Raw genomic sequence first — 26,409 nt, forward strand, 5'->3', positions numbered from 1 at the left:
GTGAGAAAGTGGGAAAATCCCCAGTTTGCAGTATGGCTTATCTCTTCAGGCTATCCAATACATTTTATAAGCCAACCCTGCAGCCACCACACATGCTTTAATTCATTCATCACATGTATTTAGTAAAGCCTAAGAAAGCATCACAGTATTAGAGAGACAGAGGACAGCAACTCACTGCGTTTCAGCATTCCGAAAATTGTAGTTTCTGTAAGCTTCTCCTAAACCAAACAAATACTGCTAAGTTTTGCTTACATATTGCTGTTCATTTAGCAAGGACTTAAAAAAAAAAACAACCAAAAAAACCCACAGCAAATTATTTGCCAAAGATTCAGAGCCTGAATAACATCCTCCAAGTGAAACAGTAATTTCCATTACCGGGGTTGGTAGCCACAGAAAGGTCAACCAGTTCTGTCAGAAATTAAGATCCAACAGTTCTAAAGTATACTGGAGCTCAGGGACATATTCTAATTTTAAAAATTGGAAAAGGAATGAAAGACTATTATCTTGCTATCACACAAGAAATTTCACAACACAGATAAACTAATTGGAGATAAGTTTGGAAATGACAGCAAAGCTTACACATTACACAGCTTTTAAACTTTTTCTGAAATAAATCTTTCAAACTGAAAGGAAAAGATAACCTTTGAAAAGGTAAGTTTTAACAGTTGAACTAAGCTCAAGAATTTCACCTGCAAAGGCCTCAGTGCATACTGTATATCAATTCCAGCTTTCTGCTGGGATCTTCAGTGCTACTATCACCAACAAACATCAGCTCTTTTGTGAAGTTGCCTGACTTTCTAATATGCTGGGACACAGGTACAGATTTCTTCCCAAAATGTCCCCAAATATATTATTAAAAATGAATCTTTATTTATACAAAAATAATGAGCATGGAGATAAAAGAGTTGATTTATACAGCAGACAACTGGATTGCATCAAAGTACCTCAGGGAAGACACAAATTTGAGAATAGATGCAGGTACAAATCCACTAGATGACAACAGAATTGCATGCCTTACGCTTTGGAATATACATTCTAGCAAAAAAAATCAAGAGCAGGACATTAATTAGTTTGCAGTTTTGAGGTCATTAACTTGGTTTACATTTGCTTCCTTGCTGACAAATGTGCTATACTTAGAGGCAACCTGGCAAATTTCTTAAATAAATAATCGGACACATTTACACAGCAAACTAAAATAAAAGCCCAAGCCTTTTTTGGAAACAGTTTGCTGTTTCAACAACAGATTTAACAGCAAACTGTACATTAACTGCACAGTTCAAGCTGTGACATTCCCCAGGCTTCTGTAAGAATTGCAGATAGCAGACTGCCACCTGTCTTCCACAGGTCACAGCTGCAATGCTGCAGCTTGGAAATTAAAACGAGCCTGCCGAGAATAGTTGACAAACCCATCTCAAAAGGGTCAGTTGGAAAAAGGTCTAGTGTCTGACAAAAAAAAAAACACAAAACCAACAACATTACAAAAAAAACCACCACACCAAAAGACCTCGTTCTTGTGAATCAGTTACAGCTTTATGAAACACACTAGGAAAGTGCAAATGTATAGTCTGTAACTTAAAACTGTTTCTGAATGGGGACGTATACCCATGCCAAAGAGGATAAAAGGATGATAATGAAGAGAAACAGACGGATTAACAATAATTTGGAGAACTCAGCACTGAGAAGAACTGCCATTAAATATCTCCATAAAATGATGTTACAGAAAATGAGAAGTTCCTCAGTGCTGCTTCCTATAATTACGGCAGCAGCAATACCAATTCATCTCAGGAGCTGTAGTAACTTTAGAACATATACTACTAAACATCAAGATCATATCAAAATTTTATAAACCAGATGTTACATCTCAAGCTAAATCATACATCATTGCTAGTAATAAATCAGTCAACACAACGTATTAACTAATTACTAGATGATGATTTATATTTAAAAACAGTGTCAGATTACACGCACCCTCCCCCCACCACCACTATCAAACGATAGTACTGGTAGTACACACCTACTATCAACTGATGGTACAATCAACTATCCACTTACGTGTCCTACAGCCTAAAGGTAACCCCCAGCCAACACTCCAAGTGATGCAGCCCTTGCAGACCAGAGCACAGACAGGGGTCTGGCCCTGCTCCTCCGGGGGGCTCAGCTGCTCCCTTGGCTGAATTCCTGCACACAGTCTCTGCCACAGACACTGAAGTTCGCCAGAGGCTTGTGTTGGATTTCTGCAGTTCAGGGCTTGTAATGTAGTTTATTCACTAGGAAGTAATGAACTTCATTCAGTGAAATTCCTGTATTTGTATAACACTACATCGTGTTTGTGTAAGACTATATCAACAGAAGTTCGAACACACGTGGTTTCCCTAAGTAGCTGGGGGGAGAAAAAAAGAAAAAAAAAAAAGCACCACAACTCTTTCTTCTGAAAACAGCAGCAACACATAGTTACCACCCTTTGCATCTCTGCCCAACAGGAAATGAGTACAGCTAACCTGATATAACCAAAGTTTATGGATCATTACAAAGTGCAGAGGCACTCCTACTACCTGCAAGTATTTTAAGAAAACAGCAGTGGTTAAAGATTAAAAGAAATGAGACACTACAGATATTAATGCCTTCAGCTTTCTCAACCAAAACAAAACTGTTACAACATCCTAAGGCATAAGCAGTACAACTTAAAAGTAAGCGTTTATACTACTCAGTTCAAAACAACCTCTCAAACAGAAAAGTAAACTGCCACCCTCCAGAGCAAAATCTTAGCTCTCAGCAGGACTCCTCACAGCTGTTCAGTGTTAAAATGAGAAAATGAGATGAATCCATTAGTAAATGTAATAAAGTTAGATTATCAGTACCTGCTGGAGAGGGACGTGGGAACGCAGCACAAAATACAGAAGCCTACCAAAATCTTTCACCGGATGAAGCAAAGTACCTAAGGCCATACCTCAGCCTTTCAAGGCAGCAGCACACTTCTGACTGAGTACGCATTATGTGTGTGACACCACCAAATTCAACAATTCTTAGTAAATCAAACTTTGCTACGCTGAGTCAGAGCCTTACTCACGTAATAACCAGAAGATGCCGAAATGGCTAGAGCTATGAACTAAGACGCAGTTCCCGTTGTGAAAAATTCTATTTTTACAGTGCTCTAGCCAGGCTAGCATCAGACCAGCCCACCTCACAAAAACTGAGAGTAAGAGCGGCTGGTTAGCTTTCAGGAAATACGGTCTTCAAATGTGCTACCTTGGGACCGCTGGAGCACGCTATTACTATAACTTTAACAACAGTTTTTAATTTTAGGATGTTTTTCTTAGCTGCAGCCTTGCAAATTCTAACCATCTTCGCAAGGGTGCATGTGCACGCAGGCACAGCCAGCTCCCGCAGCCCGCTGTGCTGCAGGGATGCACCGAGGGCTCCCCCCACCCCTGCTGCCCCACCACGAATAATCTCGGGCAGATTATCGTTGTGTCAATCTACCGTGCATGCTTAGCATCTGGAATGATACAACAAACCCCAATAGCTGTCATTTGTCTGGCAAGCGATCCTCACAGAGAGATGGATTAAAACAACAGACCGAGGTGTTTCCTTCTGTGTCGTTGGGGAACGGTGACTCCCAAACTCTGCAGTTCAGAAAACGCCAAATATACGGTCACACCACAGACCGAAGCCAGTCCAGTTAAACAGCGGCAATGTAAAGTACGTTAGGACTTCAGACCGCGCTGCGCGGGCATCCCACGGACAACCCCACGTTCCTCGGGCCGCTGCCGGCGCCCTCCGCGCCGCTCTCAGCAGCGGGAGCGGCAGAGCAAACTTCACACGCCGAAGTGTGACAACCCCCCTCCAAAGCGTTCCGGAGCCACCGGCTGCCCTCCCGCAGTCCGAGTTCGGCGGCCGCGACGCACCTCACGCTCCTGGGCCGGCAAACGCCGCCGCGGGAGCGGCCCCGGGGGCAGGCGCAGCGCGGGGGTCCCGCCGCCCGGAGCGCCGGCGGGGCGCACCTGGGGGTCAGCCCCGCGGGAGGTGCGGCCGCCCGCCCGCCTGGCGCTTCTTTCCCCAGGCGAACAGCACCGGCTGCGGGGAGCGCCCGCCCGGTTTGAAAAGCTCGGTGGACTCCGGGGGTGGGGCCGGGTAATGCCCGAGACGGGCTCCGGGCGCCGGCAGCGCCGCTCCGCCTCGCCGCCAGCTCCCCCTGCCGGCACCCAGCCGCTGCGGCGGCCGAGACCCCCGCCGGCCGCCTCGCCCCCCCCCCCCCGCCCCGGGCTCGCCGGTGGAGCCTGGGGCGCAGCCCCGCCGAGCCCAGGCGAGGCGGCCCCGGGGAGGGAGAGGGCGGCCGGGGACGCGCCGCCCCGGCGGCTCTCGGACAGCCCCGGCGCCCCCGGCCGCAGCACCGCGCGGGGGTAGAGGGGCCGCAGGGGGTTACCTGGAGGCGCCGCCGGGCGAGGGCGGGCGCCGCCGCCGCGCTGATGCCCCGCTCCCCGGCGCGGTGCCGCCTCACGCCGCCATGGCCGCAGCCTCGCCCCGCGCAGCCCCGCCGAGCCGCCCGCGCTCCGCTCTCTCCCACCAAGTTTGCGGCGCGGCAGCTGCGCGCCTCGCCCGCCGCCCCCGCGCCCGCCCGCCGGCCGGACCCAGCGCCCCGCCGCGGGGGAGGAGCAGCGGCAGCCGGGGCGGCTGCGACGGCCACCCGTGCCCGGCGGTGCGCGGGTCGCCGCACAGCCCGCAGCCGGCGCTGCCCCGGGCTGGGGCGGTCTCGCATCGCTCCCTTCCCTCCCCCGCGCTCCCCCCTCCGGGCCAGCCGAGAAGTTGCAACTGGCTGAGATTGTCGTGCTTGGGGGCTGGTTGTTTTTTTGGTGGTTTTTATTTATTTTATTTTTTCTTTACTTACCGCAGCCCCAAAAACATGACCTGGCGCCTCTCCCGCCGATCGTATCTGGGCAGGGGCGCCCCAGCGCCGGTGCAGCCAAGCACCACGCAGCCTGGCGAGCTGCGGCAGCGCCCGGGGGTCACGCACGGAGCGAGGGGAGGAAGGAGGGAGGCGGCGGGCGAGGGGCAGCCTCGCGGGTGCCGGAGTCCGCAGGGGCTCCCGCGGCATGGGGGTCGCGGCCGGTGCCCGGGGCTCTCGTCCACCCCACGGCCCCGTCCCGCTGCGCGGGCAAGCGCCACCCCCCGCGTTGCGCTACGCGGCGCGGCTCGGGGGAGCGCGTTGCTGACATTTTCGCCACCACGTAAAAGCCTGCGGCCAGTCCCTCCCCGGCCCCTCCCCTCCCTCCGCGGTAGGGGTTGACGTGTCAGCCCCGAAAGTTCATTTCTGGGCCCTGGAGAGTTCCCCGCGAAGGTCCGGTGAGACGTGGCACTGCCGCGCAGGCGGCCGAGGCGCGCGGCTCCCCCAGGTACGTGCGGTTGCGTTTCCGCGCTCACCCTATTTTCAACGCATGCCTTCGTGTGTAGCCGGCACAGCTGTATTAATTTCTGTTGGTACATGTACTGTGATGAATTCCATCAAAGTTGTGTTTTCTTTTATGGCAGTGTTTGCACGTTTCTACTACAAACCGCAGCTGAAACTGACTTGTGTTGTTTGCAGCAAGACCTCCATTTAGGAGACTAAAAGCACCCAGAGTTTATTAAAACAAACAAAACCATGGAATAAATCCATGCTACAGTAATCCTATAAAAATATACTTAATTAAACCAACTAAAATCAAAACTTATCTGCAAGCCAAAATGTTGCAAATCCAAATTGCCTGAAAAATCCAGCTCAAGGGAGAATGTTACTTTGGCAATGTTATAAAAGAAACTTGTTCAAGTAGAAACTTTAATGGAAGTTTGAAATTATCATTACAAATGAAGCTCTGGAATTTGGAAGGATCTTTCTGATTGCTTGTTGGTATTAAAAAAAAAAAAAAGAAAAAAAAGAAAACCACAAAAAACACACACACACAAAAAAAAAACAACCAACCAAGCAAACCACAAAAGCCAATACTAAGGGCCAAACTTCTTTCCATTACAGTCATGTAATGCTGACAGTCAAGGATGTTTCCTTATTTATAACAAAGTTTTGTAAGACACTAATATAATGTATACCTTTGTAGGATTACTTTCTTGTGTAATTCCCTTGGGTCCAGAAAACACTTGTATAGAAAATAAAAGAATCCATTTTATGCCTAAAAATTGCCATTAAAGTAAGTGCAGATATAAGACAATTCATATATATACACTCTGCTAACTTGGTTGGAGTGGTTTTTAAGACGTTATCAAGTTCACATCAGTAAGTTCCATACTTTGCATGTATCTCCACCTATTACAATAAGTTTAGATCTTTTAATGAGGAGATATACCTGTTTTTCAAACTGTTGGGGGAAAAAAACCCACCAAACATCCATACTTTCTGAAAAAGTAAGCACTGTGTGTGCAAAGCCAACTGCCAGTAAGAAAACATCAAAATCTTGGCACCAGAGTGATGTACATTTTAGCCCCTAACAATTTCTCTGTAGTCTGGCTGTGAAACGATGGGCGTATATGTAGAGAAAACCCAACCAACCAACGAAAAAAAAAAAAAAACAACCACCAAAACCGCAAACTCACAACATTTATAGCTTTCTCTGATACTGGATTAATGATGTAAAGTACATCCTAATAAAAATTCCACTGGAATCATACTTTCTCTGTATCATCCCCAGAGGTTTTAAGCTATGCTTTATAACTAACTTCCAATATCATGTAAGAACGCTAACAATGTCAATTCTTAATTCTATTTAATTTTATTTTATTTTGAGAAGCTCATGGGCCAAGATGTTTGAAATAAAGCTACAAAATATCAAAATGTAATATTATTTAGTGTTACATGTTACTTTGTGCTATGCCTAAGTGATCAGGTGAGTTGAGCAAGCGAGACCAGCAATTTTAGGCAATGAAATCCCCAGAGCTACTCTTGCAAGTAGGGGCTCAGGGGGTTTTGGGTCTGTACAGGTACCTTGCACAGTGATGTCTTGATTCCAGGCTTAGCCTCTCTGTGCTACTATAACCAAAACAAATAATAATATCCTAACATAATCTAGGAGGATTATGCTTAGGGTAGGATAGAAAGCAGCAGGAGAATCTCTGCTATCTGATTTAAGGAAAGGAAGAAAAAAATCCTCGGTGGACTACTTTCCAATTCCACCCAGCTTTCCTTCCAGTATGATCTCTTCCTCCCTCCTCTGCCCTGTATTTTCTGTCATTATATTTCTCACTGTTACTAATTCTTGATCCCTCCTTCCAACAAAACAGAGCCTAGCACGTTAAGGGATGGCAGCATGTGAGAGCAGCAAGGTACTGCAGTTGGAAGAGGAAAGACTGCACAGCACCTTCAGGCTTTTGGCCAGTTTGGTGCAAAGCCAGATTTCAGCTCCTCCCTGTGGTGGCAGGATATAAGGAGTGTTAGAAAGCAGGGAAGCGGGTGGATTTCCATCTGTTTAGGTGGGAAAGCCATGGAGTAAGGGAAGGCCTGTCTTCACATTACACATCAAAAACACCTTGGCTAGTATGTCTGTCTTTCATCCTTTAGAAAAACAAAGTCAGATACTGTAAGCCCAAAGTTTAAGTTAGGTGAAAAGGAAAACGAAAGGGGGGGGGGGGGGGGGGGAAGGGAGGGAGGGAGGAGTTAGCTTCAGTAAAACTGAGCCTGGAGCTATGCTTCCATCATAGGGAAAAAAAGCCTTTGCTTGCTTCACAGCAACAGAGTTCAAATGTTTTATTGCCATTGCATGCTGCTTCTTTCACTCCATTGAACACATAAGTTGTTTTTGTTTGATTCACAAGAAATACGCAGAGAAAAAATTTGAAATGTCCCAGTTAATTGCCTGCTCTTTTTTTTTTTTTTTTTTCAACCACATCACCTATTACTCAGGAGAAACCCTCCTGGTGACCAGAAACTTTCCAGAGCAGACCAACCAGAAGCATGGTGCATATGAACAAGCTCCCTTTCCTGAACCTGAACCAATGCTAAAGAACAGAGTTTTTGTAGTCTGGTATCTCAAATCCACCCTGCTTATGTGACCTTGCTGAGACCTATTCACCAGGTCTACATCGCTGTTTCTTCCTTCTTTCCCATTGAGGTTCAGGAAGTATTTGGCTTGCTGCAATTGAGTTGAGCAAGTGCTTAGCATTCCTGCCTGCATTGAACAACATCATCTTCCAAGGCTGGATCATCATGAGTCTGCCATTTTAAAATATGAGGGACTTCTGATGTTGTTATATGTAAAAATAGGAATGACTTCTTCACCCCAGGAAAGCAGTTGGCCCAGAGGATTTAAGTTTGCCATCCTCAGGTGCTTCTGGTAGGAAAGTATAAAAGTTAAAAAGCAGGACATGCAAGGCTGTAGCTGTGTATCTCCAGTAGTGCGTACCCCAGCAGCAGACAAAAGACATGGTCAGACTGAACAAAATTTTAATTGGCGTAGCAAAAGACACCATCGCAATACTTGCTTTAAATCACAGGGAAATAAATGTCAGAGTTACAAACTCTCTGCTGTTTTCTGTCAAATTATTGTCTCACGTTATGTGCTGTATTTAAAGGTTACACTGACTACTATCTGTAATAACTATGAATTGAGAAAAGCGAGATGAGATTCTAAATTACTTGGCTTTTGAGAGCTAGATGTTCTTCTGATGAGTTTATATTTACTGTTTGTGATCAAAAGAGAGAATAAAGTAGTATTTCTCATGGCGTTCCTGTGATTAAAACTCTTTATAAACCAAATGGTTTATTTTTATGAATGCATAAGGTGATATTTTCAACACAACTATATAATATCAATAAAAGTGCGCTTGCATTTATAAATGTGGGAGCTGATTTTTAGTACTAGCCTCTTTCTTTTCATTAAAGTCTCTGACAGATAAGGCAGTTAAAGTTGTTATATGAGCCTTAAATAAGGGCCATGTAACTTCATGTCCCTAAAAGTAGTCAGATATTTGGTGAAAATGATGAATTCTGGGGTACTGATTCATGTGATCTGAAAAAGCCATCCATTTCCTGATTCACCTTCATATCTCCTCCAGGGAAAAAAAAGAATATTTTACAATTAATAACTGCAGTCAAACAATTTTTATGTGTATGTTTTTCTGTCTTTCAGCCACTTCTCTGAAATGATACTTCCAGAATGAAGGAGAAGATAGGAGTGACAACGAAGAATGCCTTGGAGAAAACCAGTTTCAAAGTTCGAGGAGTAGAAATAAAGAGAATATTAATAACTCTGGTCTCTTAAATAGGTCAGAATTATGAAAAGTTACAAAACTGAGGCATGAGCCCTATTATATTTGAATCTAGATTCACATAATTTTAAGTTAATACATAATAAAAATATTGCATTATTTTTCCTCTGCTTTGAATTATGATATATTCTGCTGCTTTATGCAACTTTCTTGTATAGAGTAATTTGAATTTTAATTTTTCTGTTGTTGGCCCCAAGACACCTCCTCAGACTAAGCTAGGGTATATAGTAGCAGTCCATTTAGTTGCTCCTCTCTGTCTGCAGGTCCATATTCTTTAATGTTGGATTCCTGTGTTACTACATCACCCAGCAGTACAAGTAGAATTTAGATAAAGAATACATATATATGACCTTATCATGGCCAAATGGTCTAAAGCACAGGATATAGAGCTTATCTAGACTTGAGGCTTTTGTGCTGGCCTTTTGGGGCATGTGTGAGTAGGGAGGATACTTGGCATAACACCTGCCTTTATAGAATTAGACCATCACAATTTTTAGAAGAAATCTTAACTGGCTGTGCAGTCCTCATACTTGGGCAGCATTTCTGTGACACTGATCTAGCACTAGGAGCCCTAAACCAAGTTTACCCCATGAAAGCACACAGAGCAGGCAGTGAGTTCCAGGTAGCAAGGTGTACAGCATGGGAAGGGACAGTGGAGTTGTCAGTCACAAGAATTTCATAGTAGATTCTCCAAGTAGGCCAACCCCTAAGTCACTTTTTAAAAGTGGTTTAGCTAAATTAAAGCAAATCCCCATGTGAACATTCTTGTTCTGCTTTAAGCATATCCTAAATCCACTAAAAAATGCATGTAAATTAAAGCAAAATGAACAAAACCCCGGCTAATTAGTAAAGGGTTTTCCCATAAAGATTCTCACTGATTGTCTTTAGAAAGAGTTCATTTACCTCTTTAGTTAAGCACAGGCAGCGTATTTATGTGACCAAGATCTCGTTCACCCTTTACCTTCTCACTCTCTGAGACTCACTGTGAACAAAATAAGCTAGAAGTACTTGTCAAGAGGGTTTACGTAGGAAGTAAGACAGTCAGGAGCTTAACAAGATGCATGACATACTATAATAGATTCATTTTTTCAGCCATACATTCCCTATCAGATCAGATCAGATAATTTAGTAGAAGCAATAAAACTTACAAGTCCAGTTCAGGTGACATTTTCCTCAGTTGCAACTACACTGTGTTCAGTTGTCTGTTAGGAAAAAACAGGATGGTGGTGTTTACAGCCAGTTTTTTTAGTCTGGAATTGTTAAAAAATAAAATGCCTAAGAACTTGAAAGTGGCTATAGAACTAGTACTAGGCAAAGACAAAAGATAAAATAAATTAAAACTAATGAGTGTCACTGAGGAATGAGAAACAAAACAAACAAACAACAACAACAAAAAACCCCCACCCAAAATCTTCCTGAATTTATTTACTTTGCTGATTTTGCTTAGATATTAAACAACCCACCTCACAGTCTGGTTTTCTGTCCCATTGTTGGACTAATTTATGTCAGATTAGAGCAACAGGAGTGTAAGGAGGTACCTACATCATCCTAGACTTGAAAGGAGGCCCAGCCCGCAGCCCTGCGAAGTTTCTGTGCATCTCAGTTGGCACTTGTGGATTTAGCAGCTCTGTTCTGCCTGTCTGTTCAAGGTCAAACATGTAAGTGTTAAACATAAATGAGGGAGATCCTCCTACCAAGTCTCATTTACCAGAGCAGATGCTGTGGGCTGTGAGTTAGGGAGAGCGGACACTGGTGTCACATCATGCTGTTATTAGTACCCCCATTTGTAGCTGATCGCTGCCCCAAGTCCCTCCCATGTTGTACACAAGCATCAGTTTTTATATGTTTTAAAAGCCACCTATAAGTAGTACCAAAAATGTGTTCAAAATCTGTGTTGAGCTGAACTCTGCAGTCAAACCTTTAGCCTTCATGAAGTGCTCTGTCCCAAAGTGAAGCTCAAACTGAAGGGATCCCACTGTTTCCCAAAGAGCTGTGAACTTTGCTGGCAAAGTATAATGCATCTGTTTATTGCAGGCAGTCCATTTAAAAGTGTATAGCTATTTTCTACTATAAGTTGATTTTTCATTCAAATATGCATAAATCACCCTGCACAGTGACTTTGTCAGTTTAGGGTATAAGGAAGATGATATGATGTTCCTTGATGAGCAAAAGTAGAAAGCAGTAACATTATAGGAAGGTGGAACTGATATGCACTGCATGATCCTAATCCTAGTACTACCTAACATTTGAGTGTTTGATTTATTGCCCTTAGCATTCCGCTAATGTCAGATGTTTGGTATAAGTTCAATTATTAAATTTGTATCCCTCATTTCTTTCCATAGCCTGAAACTGTTGTAATTATTGAAATTATTGAAAACAGAAGTGCTTTTCTTTGTATTCTACTCAATAAAAACTGCTCTATTAAAAATACTGTGTGTTAAATTATTTGGATGGACACATGAAAATATGTAAAAAATTAAGCTGAAGAAGGGAAGACCTAGCCTAAGTCAGCTCCAAGAAGCCAGAATTTAATTTTCAAAACCTGAAGTTTCATAAAATAAGCCTCATTGCAAAACACTTAGGAGGGTTGTCCAGACATGCTATCAAAGAGCAAAAGTCACTTTATTTTATTATATTTTTTTTTGCAGTTAGCCCCAGTTCCACTGAGATTACTGAGGTTTTTTACTTTGTAATGAGACAGGATCATTAAAGAGACTGAGTTAGAGAAACACTGAAATCAGTTTTAACCTTGCAAGTCCACCATCATGCTTTAACTGTTACCAGAAGATACCAAAAGGAGACCAAGACTGTAATGTCCACATGCCTTGAAGCACCTCTTGTCTCTAATGGACATTCTCAATTCAGAGCAGAAGCTGAGGGCTTGGAGGGGGTCACTGTGTGCACTGATGGTACTATATAAACAAAATAAGGCTATTCACTGTTCTTTCATCAGCCATGTGTTTACAAATACTTTAAAGGCTAAAATTTTAAAAGTAATTGTAACATGACAAAACTGTTAATGAAATAATTTGCATAAACATGTCAGATTTCAACCGAGTTTGACAGATGTCGACAGAGGTTCTAACTGCAAAGACAAGAGTGAGTAAAGGAAGAAATATATAGGAGCTACATGGCTAAGGCCATCTTCTTTATTCTAATAATCAATCCCTTCTACCACCAAAAGGAGGGCATTAACAATAGGACTTAGTCAACAAGTGGAAAAAACCTTGAATTATCTCCAGCAAAATGGAGAAAAAAATAACATTCATCCAACTAAAACCCAAAGCCTCTATGTCTGCTGACATTCTTGACTTTTCCAAAAATGGGCTATGTATTACGCCCTAAAGACACAGCAACTTGGACTACAAGACAGAAACCAATTCTAAAGTTAAGGACTTTCCTAAAGAGAAATCTTCCCAAAGCTGTTCATTTTAAGCACTTAGTAAAAGTGAATAACTAGCACAAAGGAAGAGACATTCATTCCAAAGTGTGTACGCACAAGAGAAAAGCAGTCACTCAGCATTGTAGGTGATTGGCAGCCTCTGGTTGTAGCATGGTAAGTCATCTAGCAAAAAAAATAAATAAATCTGACACATATTCATTAGCATCAGGTTCTGAGAGAGTCTTATATAGCGATTTCTCCACAAGACAGAAGCAAATGCAATGTCATAGCAGATGCATGTGGAAGCAAGTAGCTCTGTGAAAAGCCCTAGTGAAGCTTGCTTTCCCTAGGCTGTGTCTTATGTCTGAATGGTGAAACCCTCAGGTCCTCCTGCTTTCCATAAGTTGGGAAAGGTGTGAATTATCCTCCTCCATCCCTCACACTCTTGCTGCTTTCCCCATGTCCTCCAGCCTCCTGCCCTCCCAACCTCACCCCCCAGCCTGGCCAGGCACCTGGCCAGGGGACAAGTGTGATGACCAGGCTAGAGCTTGGTGCTGGCTGCTGGCTGATTGACCAGTGGACTCCTGCTGACCACTATGCACGCTGCCTCTAAGAGGCTGGCAGGGGCAGAAAATATGCTCTGTGGTCTGGATGGGACTGTTCAGTCATTTCAAAGACTGTTAGAGTTTGACTGATAGCTTAGTTATCATTTCAGGCAACCAGGATAAAAACTGAAGCTTTTTTTAAATCCAGACATTGTATTTTCATAAAGCAATTTCTTTGTTCATTGGGGTTTTTTTAATTAGATATATAATTTTTCTCAAATTACAGCAACAGAACAAATATTTGCATGTACACCCAAAGTGTAAAGAAAACCCAGCAAATAAATTTGTTCTATAATCATCTTTGCTCTTTGAATGTCTATTTAATCCACCTGATTTTCCTTCTGTTTTGTGAAGCACTGTTGTAAAAAGGAGGAACAACAAGGCCTAGATATTTATATAGGATAGCCACATTCAGATACTCTGTAAGAAAAAGTAATCTCAGTAAGTCATCTCACTGGGAGGAATTAAACACAGAGCAGCTCCAAAAGACCTACCAGATGGCCAATTTTTATGCCTTTTTCCTGGTTCAGGGAGTTTGGTGTAGGAAGTCAGGTTTGGTGTAGATGTGTTAACTATTGGTTTTCTAAACTATTCACATCATTAGCATTTTTCTTTTGGAGAGGGAACTACAGACATGTTCTGTTGGTTGAGGCAAAAAGCGTATGAATTGGAAAAGGTCTTTATGGTCATAAATGCTTTCATTCCACTTCTGTGACCAAAAGCATGTGAATGGATAGAGTACTGCTGTTTATATAATTTTATTTCACCACAGCTGAGGAAATTACAAGATTAACATAACTTCCAAACACTTCTAGTTTAATGGCTGACGCTCCCAGGGTCAGCAGGTATGGAGCTGCCATCAGGGATGTCTGGACATTCTTTACGGCGGATTGTCAGGAAGAGCTTCCCTCTTGGCTGACTCAGTGGGCTCTTTCTTCCTTACTAGATGCAGTAAGAGCATCTGTAAATATTTTGAAGTTTTGGTCAACAGCAAATCCTTGGCAAAGATCCTTTCTGGCTTTACTTGGAGCAAGACTGGCTTACATCATTTTTAGGTTGATAGAATCAAAAACCTTCTAAGGAAATGTAGTGCCTACATATTCTAGCACACCAATGGGATTTGCACTTAGAGAAAAATTAATAGGTACTGTAAATAAATAAAACTAAAAGTTCCTGCTGTATTTAGTGACATCTTGCAAGTCTTAAAAGTGACACAGTGTGAAAAAGTACCCTTTAAGACTGAATCAATTACATTCGGCTTGGAACTCTTTACAAAGACACACACAAAACATGTATATTCTGTACAGTGAATACAGCTGAAGAAATGAGCAAGACTTAGAGGGTGGCAAAGTATTCTTTGGAATTGTTAGTTGAGACCATGGAAGAAAATCAGAACTGTGTCTTCTCATTTTAAATGATAGCTTTCCTTTCAGTTCTCAAATTCAGATCACTCATCCAAAAATATAGGTAACTAACATATGCTTGATAACTGTGCAACATGAAAAGTACAGTTTTTTGGCCTATTTAAGAACACAACAATACTGATTACTGCTGACACTGCGTTGTCATCCATAAACATCACACCTTAGGAAACCACAGAAGAGTTTATCTCTGTGCATTTAGTCACTGGTTAGCACAACAGGACCCTGGTTTGGCTTAGATATACCAATGGGTGTTACTGTTATATATATACATATATATATATATATATAACAGTCCTTCTGTTGGATGGAAAGTTACACACAGTGATTTTCTGGGGAGGCTGTTACAGATAAACTCTTCAAATCTGATGGTAAAAAGCCACAGATGTTCAGATATTATGGTCATTTATAGAGATCTGAGAATCCCGTAACTCTGCCAGCACCTAGAAATGGAGTGGCTAACTGTATCTAATTAAAATATCCTTAAGGGTACATTTGGTTTCTCATACATTTAATTATTTGACAAACATGTGTCTCTTCTTGGTATTTATTTTTTTCCTTTTTCTTACAACTCCCTTCCCTGTAACTGAAATTAAGGTGCTAAAGGAATGAACAAGCCCTACTGATTGTTTTTTCTGTTGAGATTATAGATAAAAATACATTTTACTAAAGTCTGTGGAAAATGTAATTTATTGTGTCACAGCAATCACTCAGCATGTGTACAGCTGGGTTTGATGATACCAGACCTTGCTTGTTACGAAATCAATAGCAATGGACTCAAGTAAGGAAGGGTAAATGAAGAAAGACTGGTGGTTTCTAGGCTCGAACTAGTTTGGGTCATCAGGAGGTGAAAGGGAGTGTTTTAACTTGCCAAGGAATTACTATTCCAATGCCAAGGCAGAGGAGCAGAGGCCAAATTAATGTCTCATGCCTCATGTAAGAAACATTCCCTGTCTTTTAACAAAGTCCTTTTGATTACTTCAGAATAAAGAAGGGGGAAGGTGTTGTGCTATGTACGTATATATCACTTAAAACACTTTATAAAAAGAATAACGAGAGCATAAAAAGAATTAAATATCAGATTTTCAATGGAGCTTTCCATAGGCCAACTTTAGTTCCACCCACTTAAAAGGAAGCAGTACACCACTTCCAAAATCCATCAATGCCCCACTTCTTTGTGTTAGTTCAATTCAAGGTGACCTCATTAGAAAAGCTCTACTTGGAAAAATCCAAGAGCCTGGGCCAAAACAGAAAAACTTCTGTCCTTCCAAACATTTGTTATGCTAGCATGGTGCTGAAAGCAGAGCGGATGTGTAACAGATCCAGCGCAAACAAGGCTGACTGCCCCAGGATCCCACTGGGGTGTCAGCCACGGCTGCTGGACCAGGAGCTTGGACAGTACCGTTGATCTGGAACCACTTTTTAAGCTGATCTCTAAACACCGGGTGGACAAGCGTACAACAAACTGCAAGTTTTTCTGCAAATAGTACTAACAGAGGACAACATCAAACAAGAATCATACCTTCCTACAAATCTCCCCCTACAGCATCTCCTGATCCTGTCTGATAGCTGGAAGATCACAGACTCTAGGCTTAGCTCAGCTCAGCTCCACAGTAGAAAGCCAAAAACAAAGAAGGAAAGCTGGAAATGCTTCACAGAGTACATTCACTAGTGTGGGTGCTTGCTTCTGTTTTATGTTTAGGGCTGGAGGACTGCTTGGTATGAAGGAAAAAGAAATTAAAGAGAAGCAAAGATTAAAATCAAGCAGATGAGGAAAAGCAGTAAGGTAAAAAAAAAAAAGGTGACAGTTAAGGAAAAGGAAAAAGGCAAAAATATGTCACCCTTCATTGTATCAACAAAATTATAAAATGTTTTCTCAGTGCTCTGCCTGAAATCCACCCATCCTTTCCCAAAATATATTCAGATAGTCCCTCCACTCAGAGAACTTGGATTCTTTAGTGTAAGAGCTGGAATTAGGGCAATGGGCTAGCTCTTACACTAAAGTACCCTCTCTCTGACAGGCACCCATACCAAATGTTTAAGAAAGAGTTTAGCAAGGCAACACACAGCTGGCCACCACTGAATAAATCACCACTTACAGACATTCAGTAATACAGGATCTTAGTATATTTATACGATCCTTCATAGACCTGTTTCCATAATTTATTCCATCATTGACTTCATGCAGCATCCTAGGGTGAGGAATGCCACAGCTGAGGTACGTTTTGCAAAGGAGCACTTCCTTTTGTTTTGAACACCTTCCCACCTAGATTCCCTTGTCATTGTACCATAAGACACTGTGACAAGTCATTATTTGCCTTCTCCATACCTCATACAATTCTTTGAATCTCAATTTTCTGTATTCTCAGTTTCTTTCAGGTGGAGGGACCTTGCTTAATATATATATTTCACATAGAGAAGTGATTTCATAAGGCTGGTCACCTTGCCACCACTTTTGTATCCTCACCTCTTCTACTATATTCTCTTTGAGACAGGAGGAATCTGAACTGCAAACAGCATTTTGGGCTTAGGCACACTATGGATTTATATAGAATTAAAGCTCATACAGAAGCAATAGCAGGTTCTCTGGATTGTTCTCTATTCTTTTCTACTAATTCCTAACATTCAGCTCTACTTTTGACCAGTACTGAGAGTTGAGCTGATGTTTTCACAAAAGTAGCTCCAAAACAGAAAAAGGTCTTAACAAAAGAATAGTCAGGATGAGTTTGGTACAATGCTCTGGGTGATGCTTTGTTTGTGTGAAGAAAGGAATGTACTCTGAATCATTATAAAAGATAAGGTTGGCACCTGAAGGAGATAAGGAGACCATCAAGTCAGGAAATCGTTGAACAAAGAAAATTGAAAGGTCTACTCCACCTAGATCCCACCTATTGTGAATGGAATGATTGGGTGTCAAAATCAAATGAGTATGTATGTAAAGACTTTGTGTAACCTCTCACGAAACCTGTATAAATTACCTAACTTTTCACTGAAATCTTCTGAGCTAGTTTGTCTGGTGCGAATCGGCTAGCTCCCCAACGTTGTACAAAATAAATACCTTTGCTGCTTAAAGACAAAATTGGTCTCTGAGCACTTACTCTGTGCCGTTTTGGCATCAATTTGGCGAGCCAGGCAGGAGAACTCCCCGCCGGTGCTGGAATCCAGGGGCCTGGGGACCCTCGGGGGCCCCCGACTGCATCTTCTGTCGGGGAGACTCCCCTGCCCCTCGGCTTCGCACACAGGTGGACAAGGACTTCTGCTCAACGTAAAAGGTATTTATTCTTTGTTTTGAATATTTGATTGTCTTAAGATTTGGGAAGCTGAAAACTTCCTTTAGGGTGTCTTTAAGATTTGGGAATTCCTAGAACGTAACAACTGAAAAAGCGCTCTGTGTCTTGTTTGTTTGATGTGTTGTCTTGTTACATGTTCAAAATTAGAGTTATGAATTGTATGTATAAATAAATAAATAAGAAATCTGGTAATTCTAGGCGAATAGCTGAAAACTTAACATGCTGCTTAGGGCCAGAAAAAAAATAGAATTTAGGTTTTGCCAGTTGTTTATTGAAATACGTACTTTGTGTGGTAACACGAACTGCCAGCGTTCCTAGAGCTGTATGTAAGTGCACGGTGCCGTGTAACACCCCGTCCGTGACCGGGGGCTTCCCGCAGTGCGGTGTGAGACGCGGTGTCACTGCGCAGCGAGTGGGGAGCCCCGGTCTGTGGGTCCGTGTTCCCCGTGAGGGGCCGGCCAGAGACGGACGGAGCGATTAAAAAATCGATTTATGAAGTGGTGGAATGCATGATTAGAAATTAGAGCGGGAGACTGTGGACAAAACATTGGAACTAACAACATTTGGGAAAAGCACGAACTAGCCTCTGCACTGAGTGTCGTAGGTGCTGTCTGTATATTCAGGCTAAGGGTGGCAAGATATATTATCTCCTTCCCGCCCCCCCCCCCCCCCCAACCAAAAAAAAAGAAAACAAACAAAGACACAAAAAAGAGACCAAGAAATAAGCCTAAATACAGGTCTTGAACTGTGGTGTATGTTCTAAGTACGGTACCTCCAGTAATAACTAATACATCGTAGACAAATACCAGACTTATTAGGAAGATGGGGGGCAAACCGAGCAAAGAAATAAGTACCAAAACACCCCTGGGCTGTATTTTGAAGCATTGGAAAGAATTTGGAGGAATTCCTGGAGAAAATTTGAACAAAAATACATTTTTAAAATACTGTTAGAACTGGTGGCCTCTGTTTACGTTGGGTGATGATGGGGAAAAAAAAATAACCGCCCGAAGGTAGTCTTAGTTACAAAACAATTTTACAGCTTATGTTGTTTCTCCCTAGAACAAAAGTGGGATGAAGTAATGTATTCAGATATGTTTGTGTGGCAGAAGGAGTGCAGGATTAACACCACCTGATCCTTTGATTATGGCTTTAGAAAAGGGAAAAACTGAGATCTAAACTAGAAATATGTTCTTGTTAAAAATTTTGTGTAATATGTTATTGCTATGTTTTGTAAAAAAAAGAAAAAAAAAAAAAGAGCTCAGGTTGTGGTTCCTCCTGTGGAGCAACCAGAATGAAACACTGAAACACGTTGCAAGATAAAAACTTGCACTAATGTAGGATCTGAAATGGAGGGTTGGGGAGTCAAGGACCCTGTGAAAGTGTTAATGGGGGTTTGTACAAACTCACCCCTATACCTGCTCGAAGGTGCGCCTGAGTCCTGCTGGACGCATGGCAGGGTGTTTGCTGTTTGCCTGCAAAGGCATGATATGTAAGAGCACAGACTTAAAACACGTAGCAGATTTGCATTCAGGGTAAGAAAGAGTTACAGCAGAAGTGCTGTTGCAAAGGCAGGCTTGTGTAACCTGCAGAGTAGGAAGAGCATCTCCTGCCCCCAATCCTTCAGATGGTGGGGAGGAGGGGGTTGCTGTTGCTGACAATGGAACAGAAGGACTTGACAAGGTTACCCCAATCGCTGCAGCATTTGCACTACAACAGGACCGGTAACAGCCCCTTTGGGGCAGGCAGTGGGGCCGGAGGGTCTGACAAGAATAGTTTGGTCGTGCTAAACTGGCAGAGGAATGTCAGGCAGAAGTGAAAAGAGTGAATCCCTCTCCCATGGGACTGGATCAGTGTGCACATTGTAGGGAAAGTGGACACTGGAAGCGAGATTGCCCTAAGCTGAAGAACCATCAACGGGTTCTGGTGAACTAGGGACTAGAGAAAAATGAGATGGAATTTTTAGTGAATACAAAACCAACTTATTTGGTGTTAAACTTCAGTGAAAAGAATTTGCTACAATTGTGGGAGCTGCTGGACACCAGGAAAACATCCTGAAACCTTTAAAGTGAAAATTAAGAAAACAAATAGGAATGCCAAATTCACCAAAATCTTTGTTGGGATGAGATTTATTAGAACATCTAGACGTTTAAAGAAGGAGAAATGAAACTAAAAGTTAAAGATGATTAATTAATCAAAATCTTGAGCTTATCTTTAATTCAACAGAAAAGTGGAAGAGAGGACCTCCCAGAAGTAAAAGAAATCTTTAACCAGGTATATCTGGGAACAAATTCCAGGTAAGGCGAAAAATGCTTTGCCTCTTACAGTAAATATGATAAGGGGGAGGCCTGCCTAGTTCAGATAAAACAATATCCCCTGGTCAGCAGGGCTGGGGGGGATATTGGCACAAAAATTAAAATAAAATACACTCTGTAGTAGTTCTACTAGTGTAAATCTGTGTGTTTTGCCATGACAGTGACTTGTTATGGGATGCGCAGATGAAACTCTGCATTGACAATGAAGTACAAGGAATAAGGTTGGTCAGGTGCCTCCTACCATAGTCAAGGGCAAGACTGGGTTGGCCTCTGTGTTTGCCACCAAGAAGAATCTTTAGCTCCGCTGTTGGCTTCAACCCAGTAGGCGTTGAGCGGTGGGAACATGCCATGCCAGACCTTGATGTGAGGAACGACCCCCTCTGTTATAAGAGGGCCATCCAGGAAGGAAGAAAATAATAAGACCCATCGGGGCACTGACTCATAGTATAAATACTTTGACAAAATTTTAGGGAGAACATGAATCAAACTGGGACAACTGGAAAAGGAAATTATCCAGGGCAACAGTGACAAACTGATTTCTCAGAACTCCCAAGAAAAGAGGGGTTTCAATACATGCTGGTCATGACAGATGCCTTTTCAGGGTGGCCTGAAGCACTCCCTTGCCAAACCAATAAAGCTAATGAAGTAACTAAAGTACTATTATAAGAAATAGTACTGAGATTTGGGGTTCCAGCAGTAATCTCTTCAGACAGGGGCTCACACTTTTGTGCACAAGTCATACAAGCAATAAGTAAAACATTAAAAATCAATTGGCAACTGCATACACCCTACAGACACCGAGCAATTGGGCAAGTAGAAGAAATGAACCATCTTATTGAACAATAAATTGCCAAAATATGCCAAGAAACAAATTTATATTGGTATCAAGCTTTACCTATTGCTCTAATCAGACTGAGGGTCAAACCATGACTAAAAGAGAAGCTGAGCCCTTTTGAAATCTTGTACGGCAGACCCTATGTGATACAAGTTATAAATAGTGAAGCTCTAGATCAAATAGATAACCAGTACATGTATGATTTATGTTGTAACTGTAGGGAGACAATTAAACAAAAATGCTACAGTAGTATTAGAACACCAGCCTAAGCAACCTGACTATAAACGATTTAGTCCTGGTGATTGGGTATATGTTAAGAATTTTTCAGGAAACTTTCTGCAAGAAAAGTGGGACAGACCCTTCCAGGTGTTGCTCACTACGTTCACAGCAGTACAGATAAAGGAGCAACCCACTTGGATTCACTACTCCCGAGTCAAGAAAACTCCTGAGAAACCATGGACTTCCGAATAAGGAGGAGCCACCTGCTCTCAAGCCTTCCCAATGCTGATTCTTTGACTTTTGATAAGTATAACTTCATATCAAGCTCCCATTTTAGAATGGTCAAGATCTGATGCACAAATTATCAAATCACTTCCATGGGCTGGCACACCACTCTCAAAGAACCTAGAGCCTAACCCAGGTCTAGCCAGTTATGTTTTATCTAACAACAAATCATATGTGCAACAAGACTGGAATAAGACTCGGAATTCATTAAAAGTGTTAATATAATAGGACAAGAGACAAAACAAGTCAAGCTAATAACACCTATGAAAAACTGGTGACTTACATTTAGTCATATGGAAGATACAGACAATAATGTTTGACACACACACACACACACAAAAATTCTTGCCTATGGGATAGTGTTAAAAAGGATAAAAGAAACAAAGCCCAGTGGGACTTTAAACTACTCTTAGATCCATCAGTTTCAATTATGTGTTTATGGGCTAACAAAGACAGAGTTGCTTCTGAAATGTTTATCATTACTAAGCTACCTATTAAAACAGCTGTCTAACCATTTATTGGGACAATTGATGCACCTACAACTCTGTTATACAGGATTGCCAACCCTACATACAACAAAGTCTTAAAGGATGGAATGCATGGCTGGCAACTAGGTCTCACCACACTAGAACTCGAAGAGATATACTGGGATGGATTGGCACAGGATTAGGTGTGTTAAATACCATAGACCAAGAAGTACTAGTCAACAAACCCCGTGCTGTCACATCTGACCTGGGAAAGCTTAAAGTTCCCTTGAGATCATCTCAGTGGGTACAATCCATAGCCGCAGGAATATTGAGGGAAGGAATATCAGGAATGCTATCTAAAGATATAAGGGAAATAATAGCCAAGGAACTGCCTCACCACTCAGTTTGAAAAAGACCACACCACGCTTGGTGGCAACTAGTAAACTTCACCTACAACCCACATAATGAACAACTTGAAGCATATGTGCTCACAATTAGTGCAGCAAAAGAACAATCTTTCCTGTTTTGACACTAGGAAGTCATTGTCAGACCCATGGACCATAATGTTTGGGCAAGTTATGATCAGACCAAAGGCAAATGGCAGTCGATTAGCATTGAGGCATGTATCCCCAGAGAACAACTGGGATACATCTGTGCAAATGCAGTAATAGAGAATGAAGATCTATGTCTAGATATTAAAAAGGGTACATTTACTTTTGAAATGTTTCCACATATTGAAGCCCAATCACAAGTGTTTTATGTAGGAAATGGATGCGCATGTGTTAGAACTCCTTGTGTTAACATTACTATTGATAATTGTAATGAAAAAGCCAATGGTACTACTTTTTTTGTATGTAATTTTAGTAGAATTGTTGGCTGTGACTTTGATTATGTTGTTCCTGTAACTACTAGACAATTAATTGAAGTGGATTATACCCTGTATCACGATGTACCTGAATTACAGATAGGCATGAACATTAGTCTCTTTAAAGCAATGCTCAGACATCCCGACATAGAAAAACTGGTCCAAGAAGTAAACAGAACGGCCCAACGCATACTTTGGCAGGTAAAACATGACTCTGAAAATATAAAATCTATCTTAGCCAATGCAGAACAAGTAGGAGAACATTATTGGTGGGACATCTTCGCAGGACATTCCCCTAAAGCAACACAACTATTCCACTATTTAATACATCCCATACTAATCACGTTGGGAGGAATGATCTTATTACCCCTCTTGAACATCTGTCTGTGGTATAAACTAAAGGCCATAGTTAAAAGAACGCAAATAACATGGACAATGAGACATGTCTACCGAAGCCCTTTGTCTCTGAAACTTGATGAAAGAATTCGTGAGTCTTAAGAAAATGGGGGAATGAAACAGAACAAGGTCTTAAAAAAAAGATTAGTCAGGATGAGTTTGGTACAATGCTCTGGGTGATGCTCTGTTTGTGTGGAGAAAGGAATGTACTCGGAATCATTAGAAAAGGTTCCACTGAATGTACTCTGAATAATCAGAGAAGATAAGGTGGGCACCTGAAGGAGGTAAGGAGACCGCCAAGTCAGGAAGTCATTGAACAAAGAAAATTGAAAGGTCTATTCTACCTAGATCCCACCTAGTGTGAATGGAATGATTGGGTGTCAAAATCAAATGAGTATGTATGTAAAGACTTCATGTAACCCCCCATGAAACCTGTATAAATTACCTAATTTTTCACTGAAAACTTTGGTGCTAGTTTGTCTGGTGTGAATTGGCTAGCTCCCCAACGTTGCACGAAATAAATGCCTTTGCTGCTTAAAGACAAAATTGGTCTCTGAGCAGTTACTCCATGCCGTTTTGGCATCAGCTATTGCAACTCCAGTATCTTGTTCCTGAATGACAAGTAGTTCAGAATCCATTACTGCTTATGCAAAGTTAAGGTTGTTTCCTTCTATGTGCATCCCATTGCACTTACATACATGGAATTTAATCTCTCCTCTTATCATCCACTCACGGTACTTTCTGAGGTCTTTCTACAGAATTTGTAGCTGCTCTTCATCTTTGCTACCCAAAATAACTCGGTATCATCAGCATGTTCTCAAGTGCCTCTTGCACAAGAATAACAGATGAATTTTCATCAGATTGTATTAAACACAAATGCTAAAATTAGTATTAAAAGCACTTGAGCAAATTGCAACAAAATGCTATACCTACAATTGTAGAGAGCATTCTATTCTGCTCTTTGGAGTTGAAAAAACCCACAAAAATTGTCAGGATTACCACCTTTACACAGAGGGTTTTGATTTCCAAACAATTTTTCTACAGCTTGGATTATTTCCTTGATGAATAGCATCAGAGTCCAAGACGTTATTAACAATTCAGTTCAAAATTATCATTTTGAGCTGTAAATTTAAGACTCAGTCATGAATACTGACCAGAGCTTTTTGAGCTTGATGTTCTGACCAAGAAATACAAGCCAAAATTACAACTTGCATTTAAGTGTTTTAAACAATGGTCAGATAGTGAGTCTGGTTATTTCTAGAGTTCTGCTGTGGTTACTTAAGAACTGCAAGTACAGTGACAGAACTGTACCAATGAAAACCATTAAGTGAACGCACAGTGCCAGTCTCACTCAGAGCTTGCGTCAGTGCAAGTCTTTCAGCTTCTAATGACAGCTATAACTGGCCACAATTTAAAACATGTAAGGAACACATGATTTAATGCTTTTAGTCAAGACATGCTAAAAAAATTAAAATTTCAGACACGAATCTGCTAGATAATAGGTTGACTTGCATTTCCACATACTTTTTAGTCATCATTTTAACCAAGAAAATAATATTAATGTGTTAATTTATACAAAAACACAAGTTTCAAAGATCCCCTCAGTACTATCTGAGATAAATATGGAAAACTAGCAAGAACGGTTGTTACAAAGGAATAACCCTTTCTGTGGAAAAGCTTAGTCAAATTCTTCATATAATGAGTCTCTGGCTTTTGAATATATTGAAAAACTTTGGAAGAAATCTTTACAATCAAAAAGAGAAACATAAGAGGTTGTAAAAATGAGAAGAAAACAAATGAAAAATAGGATTACAATCTTTTCAAGGCACCTCATTCTCTTCTGATAATTCCTGTTTTCCAGGATTCAGCTGATGCTGAATACAGAAGTGTGACTGGGTCATTGCTTCCAGTACATACCGTGTGTATGTACAGCTAGCATACTAGCTGCCTGCATTTCCTTCCCCTTTATTCAGAGATTTAAGAAAAAAAACTGATCAGGTAGCTACTTGGGAGGTAGAAGAGAGGGAATACTGTACTCAAAGACAATGTTTAACAAGTAGCCACAGGACAGGGCTGGACTTTTAAGACAAGTTATTTCCTTATATCAGTTTAATTCAGTGTGGACTCTGCAGAAGGGTTTTGGTTGACCAAGCTTATTCTTCATACTGTGAAGGCTTCACCAATTTACAAATTACTTTTCATTTAAAAGGCTATTAACACCACTATTAGGCTACAGAGGTTTTCCGGTATAAGTATTGCTACCACGGAAAATACCCAAGGATATCCTGGTCACAGTTCTGTAATATTCAAACGATTTCTATATCCTGTCTCTGAAATACGGCATTAAAACTTTGTACCTGATCCATCAAGTATTCTATCAATTTTAATACAATTAAGGCATTGAATAAGTTAAGCAATTCTGTTTAAGAAAGCAGCATCAAACTTTCATGTGAAGATTGTGCTTACAGGCAAGAGGCAGCACACCATGTACGTGCAGCTAAGCATTCACAGTGAGCCTAACTGGTATCTTTATCATCTAGTAAAAATAAAACTAAAAGCTATTATTAGCCAAGTTATAATAATAATAATATTTACAGCACAAAATATACAGAATAATCTTATTGATAATAATACTCATAAAACTGCTATTCAAGGACGCTTACTAAAATCTACCCCTTTTCTCTAGTGTCATGATCACCCTTCTTGTGTCCCTCTAGCTCCTCTGGTTGATGGCACCAGGCTTCCTCAGGTGAGAAAGGGCATCACTGCCCGTTGTCAGCATCCCAGGTTTTCCATCAAGGTTAGGTCAATGCTGGTGAGTGGGAATACTTTCCCTGGGGTGCCTGTGGGGCTATTTTCATAAGTTTTCCTATCACAGCCTGCCTCCTTCTCCCTGGTTCCCAGGCAAAGGTTGGGAGCCACACGCTGCCCCGCCCCCCCCCCCCCCCAAGCCCAGCTACCCCAGGGGGGCTGTTTGCCCCACAGTGACCATTCAGGGGTGCCAGCCCCTGCCCCAGCCATTGCCAAAGCAAAGCCAGCCCAGGGAGGCCACAGGCACGTGGCCACCAGGCGATCGCTGCCAC

General features: G+C 41.8%; 1 protein-coding gene and 1 non-coding gene across 6 annotated transcripts in view; one reads left to right on the forward strand and one right to left on the reverse strand.

Annotated features, from left to right (window-relative positions):
- The window catches only part of SEMA5A (semaphorin 5A), a 350,426-nt gene extending 345,406 nt beyond the window's left edge, over positions 1–5,020 (reverse strand). Inside the window, exon 1 of one of the 5 annotated variants that reach the window (XM_027798610.2) lies at positions 4,886–5,020. The gene's annotated coding sequence lies outside the window, so the exon portion shown is untranslated. The other 4 variants (XM_055705236.1, XM_055705237.1, XM_014276159.3 and 1 more) reach the window with 4 other exon arrangements.
- Positions 5,021–8,951: 3,931 nt separating this feature from the next.
- On the forward strand, positions 8,952–9,020 carry LOC114014544 (small nucleolar RNA SNORD123). Its single transcript, XR_003558075.1, has one exon. It is a non-coding gene; the product is annotated as a small nucleolar RNA SNORD123 (small nucleolar RNA).
- Positions 9,021–26,409: the final 17,389 nt, after the last annotated feature.

This window comes from Falco cherrug, chromosome 3 (assembly GCF_023634085.1).
Source record: "Falco cherrug isolate bFalChe1 chromosome 3, bFalChe1.pri, whole genome shotgun sequence".
Taxonomy (NCBI): domain Eukaryota; kingdom Metazoa; phylum Chordata; class Aves; order Falconiformes; family Falconidae; genus Falco; species Falco cherrug.